Source organism: Triturus cristatus, chromosome 6 (assembly GCF_964204655.1).
Source record: "Triturus cristatus chromosome 6, aTriCri1.1, whole genome shotgun sequence".
Lineage (NCBI taxonomy): Eukaryota > Metazoa > Chordata > Amphibia > Caudata > Salamandridae > Triturus > Triturus cristatus.
The window spans coordinates 658,428,692-658,438,736 of NC_140589.1; the positions used below are offsets into that span (position 1 = coordinate 658,428,692).

General features: G+C 40.7%; 1 pseudogene; it reads left to right on the plus strand.

Moving 5' to 3' along the window:
* The first annotated feature begins 1,883 nt into the window (after window positions 1-1,883).
* LOC146817699 (uncharacterized) lies at window positions 1,884-4,318 on the plus strand (annotated as a pseudogene).
* Window positions 4,319-10,045: the final 5,727 nt, after the last annotated feature.

Genomic DNA, 10,045 nt, shown 5'->3' on the forward strand with positions numbered 1-10,045 from the left:
ATCACCCATCCACCACTATTTACTTATTCTATCACTTTGCCAATATCTATCCACTTATAAATTCATCAGGCACCTTATTTGTAGCACTGTAATCATTCCAGTTACTGGTCATTTACTAATAGAATGGCATAGCTTCCGACACAAGTACACCTACAACATTCTGTGCATGTACACCTCTAACCAGATACATACTATTGCTACACTGCACTAAATACCCAAATCGTACCCGTGCAGCCTAGAAATCCTTCTGTCAATCCCATGCACTTCTCCAATCACTCATCCAGTACTATCTACTTATTCTATCACTCAATCTAAACCTAAACACTTATAAATTCACCAGGCACTCTGTTTACAGCACTGTCATTATACTAGTTGCTAGTCATGTATTTATAGAATGGCCTAGCCACTAACACAAGAACACCTACAATATTCTGTGCACAATCCATGCAGACCTCTAACCAGCTACATACTATTGCAAAAGTCTTCTAAATAGCCACTTAGTACCCATGCAGTCTAGGAATCGTCTTGTCTGTCCTATACACTTCTCCAATCACCCATCCAGCACTATCTACTTATGCTATCACTTTGACTATATCTATTGTGGTACTTTAAATTCTGGACCCGTGTTATAAATATCGTCGTATCATGACGATTTTGGTATCAGCAGACCGCAAATGATTAGGATACTATGCACAAGCATTTTCGCCATGTTCGGTGTGAAGAAATCACCCTGAAATCATAGTTTCCGTTCTGATTCCTCGGGTTCCATTTTAGAACGACAGCCATTTTTGTGATTGCCCTCACATAGGCCCAGAACTAAAGCCAAGCATGGGTCTGAAGGACACGCACACCTTCGTTGACTCTTCGGTGACCTGGGCAAGCTGACTCCACTGCCTGAAGCCAAACCTGTTCGGCCAGTTCCTTTCCCAGTGGTCGAACGAGATTAGTATCAAGGCCCAACATATCGTAAAACCCTTTGATCACACACAAACCATGGTTAATCTTCTACACACCTGTCCCTGTTTCCTTCTTTATGACTTGCTTTACGAGGAGGAGGTGCCCGTTTATATTGGAGGTCTGTCGATATCTGATGAAAGCAATGAGCCTTGCCGGGTAATTGATTAAGGGCTGGACAATGGGCTTGTCATCATGACTTTGCTTTTTCTTTGTAGTGAAAATATGTGAATGGTTAACTGTAAAATAAGGAATGTTTGCCTAAAGCATAATATTTTGTATAAAAGAGAAGGCCGGCTTTGTAAATTTGAGCAGTCTCCTGAGAATATACACCGTGTTGTACTTCTAGGATACCTGTTACTGGCTGCAGCCAATAAATTCGATCTTTGACTTCACCTAGAAGACTCTGTGTTTCTGTAGTCTGAAACAGGAAGAACTCGAAGTCTTCGGGTGTGTCCCCTGGCACCGCTGGGTTCTGAAAAACCCAGTACTTCAGTTAGCACCCAACGTAGGGCGATTTCAGCGGTACCGGTCCAAGCCAGAGGTTCGTGAGGAGCTTCGTGTGAAAATTCTGGAGGAAGGCCACCACTTCATCGACCCCTGTATGTCGACGTGGTCCGAAAGTCTTTGCTGCGAGGTTCCCCGCTTCCCGACGGCTACGAAGGACTGCTGCCCTGACTATCGCCCTGTTTTGGACCCTTGATGATTTGGTAGAGCGAAACGATTATCGAGTCTTCTGGTGACGTCATCGATACCTCAGTTAAGTATGAGTGGAGCGTCTCCCAGTCCTTAGTTTGGTTTTTGGTTTGGTATCCCCTTGGGATCTTTGATTTGGAACTTGCAAGTACCAAAGCTGAGGGACTCGTGTATTCACGAGACTATCGTATTCGATAATCCTTTGAAGTTTGAAGCTAGACTAGAGAGCGAAGATGCCTGGTCTTAGCAGACTTGGAAATTTGTTTTGTCTTGGTTGTAATAGGGATTCCCGATTGGAGGACTCGTGTCCGGTTCCTCCGATTGGAACTCCAACCTATGAACTATATGTGAAACATGGCATAGGTCCCCTCGCATATAATGAAGTATGGATCTGCTACACCAGGAAAGATGGTGTTTTAAAGTGGCCCCAAAATGGTAGTTTTGAGACAGAGATTCTGGATAATCTGGAGGTTAAACTTTTTAAGAAGAAAGCCTGGCCGGCGATGTTTGACTCTTTCCACCTATGGCGTAAGGAAGCCAAACAGAAGGAAATTAAATTAGCAAAGAGAAATAAGAGAGAAAAGGGTATTACAGTAATGCAAGCTGCTATGCAGTTTAAAGATAATGAAGAAGAACAGGTAAGTGAGCAGTTGCACAGGCAACATAACATGGTGATCGATAAATGTTATCCAGTTTTGCCGCTTCTTCAGCAAGATGCGTCAAAAGAAATGGAGAAAGACCCTTTAATGTCACACTTGTTGAATTCACCACCCCCGTATGTGCAGAGTGCTACAGCACCTCCGCAACCTTTAGTTGTGCAACCCCCAAATATTGGGCCTCAAGTTCTTCCACAACCGCCAGCTCCTCTTCAGTTGGCTCCTACTGCTATGGTGCAGCCCCCTCAAGGGCCGCCGACTTTGCTACCTACTCCACCTGTACTTCCTACGTCTTTGTCTATGGAACCAACCGCCTCTTCTGGTGGTGTTCCCGATACTGCCTCTGCTGCTGCATCTGCATTTGCCTTGTTTCCCTCTGTTTTTCCTCCCGTTCTTTTGTCAACTTCTCCTTCTATGCGACAGAGAATGACTGCTACTGTTGCTAGCCTTATATCTCCTCTCTTCGGGTCCACTAGTGTGACCCCTGATTCAAGACGTAAGCAGACGCGTAGTCAACTGCCTGATTCTCGAGAGAAAGAAATGTTTGACCATATGGCGCGTAAATGGGTTATCTACCCTTCAAGGTATGATGTGGATTCTGTTATGGATGCCTTCCGTCAATGGGAAGCACCGAAACAGAGATACGTTTTTGAAAAGATGTGTGTTTTTCTTTGTGAGGAATTGGAGGATAATGATTTGGAAGCGAATCCACAGGAGTTGTGCCGCGTACGATTTGAATTTGAAAAGGGCACAATTGTGGGTCCCGATGTTGAGAAAGCAGTTGTGACATTGTTGTCTTTTAGGATTGAGGGTCCTTCTAAATCACTGTTTGAACATGACTCATCTGATAAAAAGGTGAGACAATACCCTATGAGAGAAGTCCCTCCGGTATGGAAGGACGCCGTTGCGGCTGATGCCGCTCAAGGTATTGCTGCTATGCCAGCTCATTTCCAGCGTGTTTGGGTACATGTTCCTTGGAAGCGATCTGAAGTTTAGCCCTTAAGCAGACTTTGCCTGACCCCCGTAAAAATCCTGCAGGATATTATAAGGAATTAGCACAGACTGCAAACTCATGTGTTATGAATTTAGCCGACATAGACATGTTATTTGGGAATGTTGTTCCACAGCCTTTGTGGGGAGTGATTCGCAATACAGATCACGCGCAAGAGCTAGGCGACTCATGGGCTAACATTAGTGCTGCAAATGATAGACAAGTTGGTGGTGCCAAGCCTGAGCCTTTGGTAGCGGAACTTCCTGCTAGGATCATTACTTACATGAAGACTTTAATGCCTGCGATGCGTGTGAATTGGGATAAATTGTCTGCGTGTAAGCAGAAGAAAGATGAAACAGTGTCTGATTTCTTCACTAGGTTTGAAGAAACGTTTATCGACCACAGTGGTCAAGATATGAGTACAGAAGGTGGTCAACGGTTATTTGTTGACAAGTTTGTGCACAAGTTGCTTCCTGAGTTGTGTAAGAAATTGAAAGATTCAGAGAGTTCTTGGGCTGTTTCCTCCTCAGCACAAATACTGGCTACTGCACAGTACTACGAAAATAGGGATAAAGATGAGAAGGATAGAGCAGAAAAGAAAACTAAAGAACTAAAGATGAAGGTTCTTTTACAACAGGCTTACCCGCCACGTAGTGGTCAGAGTAACTATCAGCAACCTCAGCAGTTTCAGAGAAACTCGCAAAGGTTCGAAGTTTCTCGACCACGTGTTCCGGTAGGTCCCAATCAGTGTTCATATTGTAAAAAAGAGGGTCACTTCAAGTATAGTTGTCCTATTTTGTTACAGCGTACGAATGGTACTATTGGTGCAAGAGGTCGAGGTGTTCAACAGGCTCCTAGAGGTAGAGGACGTGGAAGTTCCCACCAGAACGCGCGTCCCCTTCCATCTCAGAATTCAATGAATAGTTTTGACCAGCAAAATAATGCGCCCGGTAGGACGGCTCAGTACTATGCTGATGATTATTATGCGGAAGATGAGAATATGGAAGGTAATGATTGCTAGGGCAGCCATAGACAAAGAGAGGGAGTTGTTTCAGTTCCAGTAGATCAAGGTGGACCGTATGTTAAGGTAACTACATCAGGTGTGTCAGAACCTTTTCTGTTGGATACTGGTGCTGCAAAGAGTTCTATTATGCACTCAAAACTCCCTGGCACACCTTTGTCTGGCAAGATGAATGTTTCAGTAGGTTTTTCTGGTGCCCCGGTTAGGAATCTGATCTCTAGTCCTATGTCCCTTTTTGTTGGACCTTGTGACTTAGAAGCACCCCTTATCCTAACGACAGGTTGCGGTGAAAACTTGTTGGGATTGGATTTGTTGAAAAGATTGTATGCAACATTATATTGTTCTCCTTCGGGAGTACAGCTTACCCTGGGTAGGAAAGTGATCCCTTCAATGTATTTGTCGAAGGATAAACTCCCGACCGAATTGTCGTTTCTTCCTGATACTCTTTGGGCTACTGGTCCTAATGATGTGGGTCTTTTGGAAATACCGCCATATGTTGTGACATTGAAAGCCGATGTTAAATTGCCACGCATTCCTCAATACAAGATCTCTAGTGAAGGTGAAAAAGCGTTGCTAGCAATCATTTACGATTTAATTGAAAAAGATGTAATTGAAGAGACAAGAGGTAACGTTTGCAATAGTCCTGTCCTGCCTGTTTTGAAACGTACTGACCCTTCTCAGCCACCTGTTTACAGATTCGTGATTAATCTTAGAGAGGTCAATAAAATAGTTGTGCCGCAGTTTCCAGTTGTCCCTGATATCACTGCCCTATTGACTATGATTCCAGCTTCCGCCACTTGGTTCTCGGTGATTGACTTGAAGAATGCTTTCTTCAGCATCCCGATTGCTGAGGAGAGCAGGGATATTTTTGGTTTCAGTCTAGGAGGCCGAAGCTTCCGCTTCAAACGCGCTCCTCAAGGCTACTGTGAAAGTCCATCAATATATAGTCAGGCTTTGAAAACACAGCTTGATGAAATTGTTTTACCTCATGGCGCTACCCTCATTCAGTACGTCGATGATTTGTTAATAGCTGCAGATACTGAGGAAATTTGTAAAGAAGCCACCTTGTCGTTGTTACGTCATTTGTCTGATTTGCATCACAAAGTGTCCCTTTCAAAACTGCAATATTGTCGACAAGAAGTGACCTACTTAGGTCATCTCTTATCGAAGGAGGGAAGGAAACTGACCCCAGAAAGAATTCAGGCAATTGCAAGGTTGAGTGTGCCAAAAACACTGAGAGAAGTACGTGCTTTCGTGGGCATTACATCATACTGTAGGCAGTGGATACCGAATTTCTCTTTGCTGGCCAAACCTTTGGTAGCATTGACCAGTAAAGATACACCGAATCCCGTTCCATGGTCTGAAGATTGTCAGAAAAGTTTTTCCGAATTGCGTAATGCACTGTGTTCGGCTCCTGTGTTGGGTGCCCCCCGACTACAGTAAGCCTTTTACACTGTATGTCCATGAGAAAGAAGGTTGTGCATTGTCAGTGTTGACACAGTCTTTTGGAGACAAACAGCGTCCATGCGCGTATTTTTCGTCGACTTTGGATCCGGTAGCTAAAGCATTGCCGAGTTGCTTGAGAGCCACAGCGGCAGCAGCTGTTTCTATTCGACAGTCTGCTGGATTAGTAATGAATAACATGTTGATTGTGATGGTTCCACATGCAGTGGACACGTTGTTAAACAGGACCAAGACACAGCACTTAACTAGTGCCCGATTGTCAGGTTACGAGCTGACACTGTTAGCGAGTCATGTGCACATAAAGAGATGCAGTACGTTAAATCCAGCCACGTTATTGCCGATTCCAGTAGAGACAGATGATGTTGAACAGCATGATTGTTTTCTTAGGACAGAAGAAGAAATGAAAGGGAGAGTAGATCTTAAAGATACTCCTCTTGTAGAGTGTGATGGTACCTTATGGGTGGATGGTTCATGCTTTAAGCTTCAGAATGGTGATACGACTGCAGCATATGCTGTCACGACTTTGCATACGATTGTTGAAGCTGCACGTATACCACATAATTCAGCTCAAGCAGCAGAGTTAATTGCACTTACAAGAGCGTGTGTGTTATCGAAAGGAATGAAAGTGACCATATATACTGACAGCCAGTATGCGTTTGGTGTGGCTCATAGTTTTGGACGATTGTGGAAAGAACGTGGGTTCCTCACTTCACATGGAACTAAAATACAGCATAGTCAGTTGGTGAATGAGCTTCTTGAGTCACTGACCTTGCCATTACAAGTCGCGATTGTGAAATGCAGTGCACACAAGAAGGTGACTGATGATGTTGGTCGTGGTAATGCATTTGCTGACGAAACCGCTAAAGAAACAGCAAAGGATGTGAAGAATCGAATGTATGTTGCAGGCCCTGCAAGATGGGTTGGTGATGTTGGAATGTGTGAAGACACGATAGAGAGTGTGAAGTCCCTTCAAGCCGAAGCTTCAGAGAAAGAATTGAGTATGTGGAGAGAAAGTACGGGTAAATTGGGTAAAAATGGTTGTTGGATTGACTTATCAGAACATCAGCGATGGTTGTTACCCGATGCGTATGTGCTTGCAGTGGTGACAATGGCCCATGGGATGGCCCATATCAGTGTGAAAGGGATTTGTAAGTTGTTGGCTCCAGTATGGCAAAATGCTGGAATTCCTAAATGTGCAGAGAATGTGGTCAAAAATTGCATGGTGTGTCTGAAATACAATCCTGGTAGGGGAACCCCAACTCCAGCTGGTCATTTCGCGCCTCCAATGTACCCGTTCGAGGTTTTGCAGCTATATTTTATCCACATGGAAAGATGCAACAATTTGAAATACGTACTCGTTGTTGTTTGTGCCTTTTCAAGGTGGGTAGAAGCATATCCCTTAAAAGACAACACTGCCTTATCCACAGCTAAAGCCCTTGTCAAAGAATTCTTCCCCAGATTTGGAATGCCGAGAATGGTCTGGGGTGATAATGGGAGTGAATTTGTGGGTCGTGTGATGAAGAAAGTATGTGAAGGGCTAGGTATTCAGCAGAAATTTCATGCTGCAAATCACCCCCAATCAGCTGGACTAGTAGAGTGCTATAATGGCACGTTAAAATTGAAACTGGCCAAGATTCAAGCGAGCTCTGGTCTTAAATGGCCTGACGGTTCCATGATGGAATATCGTTAACATAAATATCGTCAGAAATAAATATCGTCACTAAAATATCGCTTACATTAATATCGTCATCCTATACTTAAACAAGAATTCACACAAATATCGATTTTTTTTATCGACAACCCTAATATCGTTTACACTAATATCTACAACATAAATATCGACTACTACATTATCGACTTTATTTTAAATATCATTACCTTAGACATTTATATCGACTACACTAACATCGACGACCTATCTGCTTATAGAAATATACAAAAAATATCGTCTTTTTATTACCAACTCGATATGCACGATTCTTTTATTTTACTCACTTGTTTTTACTATTTTACTTTACAAAACTATTCACACATATAATATTTAGTTTTCCTAATACTTATTGATATAAAAATATATAATATATGTTAAAAAAAATTACATTTACTGATACTATCATACACTCCGATGGCCTAAATGTGAAACACATTTCATTATTTTCTACATATAAACTATTTACATATAAAACAAAAAAGCACATATAAAACTTTTTACAATGTACTTTAACAAACAAATAGTGATGCAACAAACTCTTACGAAAATAACGGTTTTCTAATTCGAAATTACGTTCTCGACCAATGATTTTGAAATTTCACTAATTGAACCAATCAAAAGCTACCATTAATTAACTCACTAATATAAAAACAATTATACACTTAACGTAATTTACCATTTTTGGCACAAACTTGGAGAAAAACGGTTACCTTGCTGAGAGAAGAGAATACAAACCTACCACTACAACTACAAAACGTCATACTACACTTCAAGTAAGTAAAATCCCATTGCTTTTTTCATTCGAACTTAGCAAAAAGTAGATAAACTCCCTAATTTAAAAACTGTTCTTCTTTAGAGTGAAAACAAAACATGTTGAACTTATCAACAACGACCAAAAAATTAGATGTAAAAACATTTATAAACTACCTTATCCATGTCTACTTAGATAGCTGATAAAAATTATTTAAACTTGCTAAGTAAATGTACTATTTACTTCATATGTTAACAACTGCTATCATCCAAATACTATAAGTAACACAATGATTATTTTTTCCACAGACTCTACAAAATTATTTACCTATCTACAACTACACTACCAACATCTTCTACTACATCAAGTAAGTATAGTCACTGTATGTATAACAATTCTGAAAGTAAAATCAAACACCTATAACACTAAATCTTGTCTTTCAATTATTCTTTAACACTACTACAGAACTTAAAAAGAAGAAAATTCAGAAAGAGAAATAAGAATAAAAGAATTACCAGTGAAGCCACATAGTAAGTATATGTTCACGCTTTTTCCTGCTCTTATACACATCTCTGTAAATCGTCTTCAATGTTCTTAAAAATACATATATATATTTTCCACAGATCTACCTTAGACATGGCAACTGGAGCTACTTTCATTACTTCGCAAAAAGGGAAACTAATGCTGAACTACATGGGTTACACCTACACCCAAGAAAGAGTAAAAGCGAATAAGACCCATTGGAAATGTTGCAAATATTACTCAAGTGCATGCTATGGTAGAGCAACAACTGTTGATAACAATGTGGTAAATGTACGTGAGCATAACCACCCACCAAATGTAACAGAAGTGGAAGTTAGAGAAGCACTGGAAACATTGAAAGATGCTACTAAAGGATCACAAGAAACAAGCACTAGTATTTTGAAAAATGTTTTAAGCAAAGTGCCAGAACATGTGACAGGACAGCTACCTTCTATTCCCAACTTAAAAAGATTAATTTCAAAAACTAAACGTGCTTCAGATCCAACTCCACCAACGCCAGAAAGTTTTAAGGATATAAAAATATATCCTGAATATACCATTACACATAATGAGGATAAATTCCTAATGTATGACAACCAGAGTCATGACAAACGAGTTTTACTTTTTGCTACTAATAGTAATTTGCAAAGACTTAAATCATGTGAAACATGGATGATGGACGGGACTTTTAAAGTTTGTCCCAAACCTTTCTATCAACTTTACACCATCCATGGGGAATACCAAGATACAAATATCCCTCTAATTTATACTCTGCTGCCAAACAAAACAAATACTACCTACGTTGAACTTTTAACAAAGATCAAAGAATTAACAGATAATTACTATCCTCAAAGAATTATAATTGACTTTGAAATAGCCATGATTCAAGCTATCCTTAAGATATATCCCCATACCTCAATACAAGGTTGTTATTATCACTACAACCAAAGTATATGGAGGCACTTACAAAAATCTACCTTAAGCATTGAATATTGTACAAACAGTCACTTTGCTTATCAAATAAAAAAGTTGATTGCATTGGCATATGTACCAACAACAGAAGTAGCTAACTACTACAATTTATTAATTGACAGCCCTTTCTACCGCACCAATGAGAAAATACTAACTCCCTTCTTGGACTATTTTGAAGATACCTGGGTTGGAAGATTACATCGTTCAGGCCACCGTAGACAACCTAAATTTCAAATTCCATGGTGGAATGTGTATGCTAGTACAATAGCACAGAAAGCTAAAACTAACAACGCAGTTGAAGGATGGC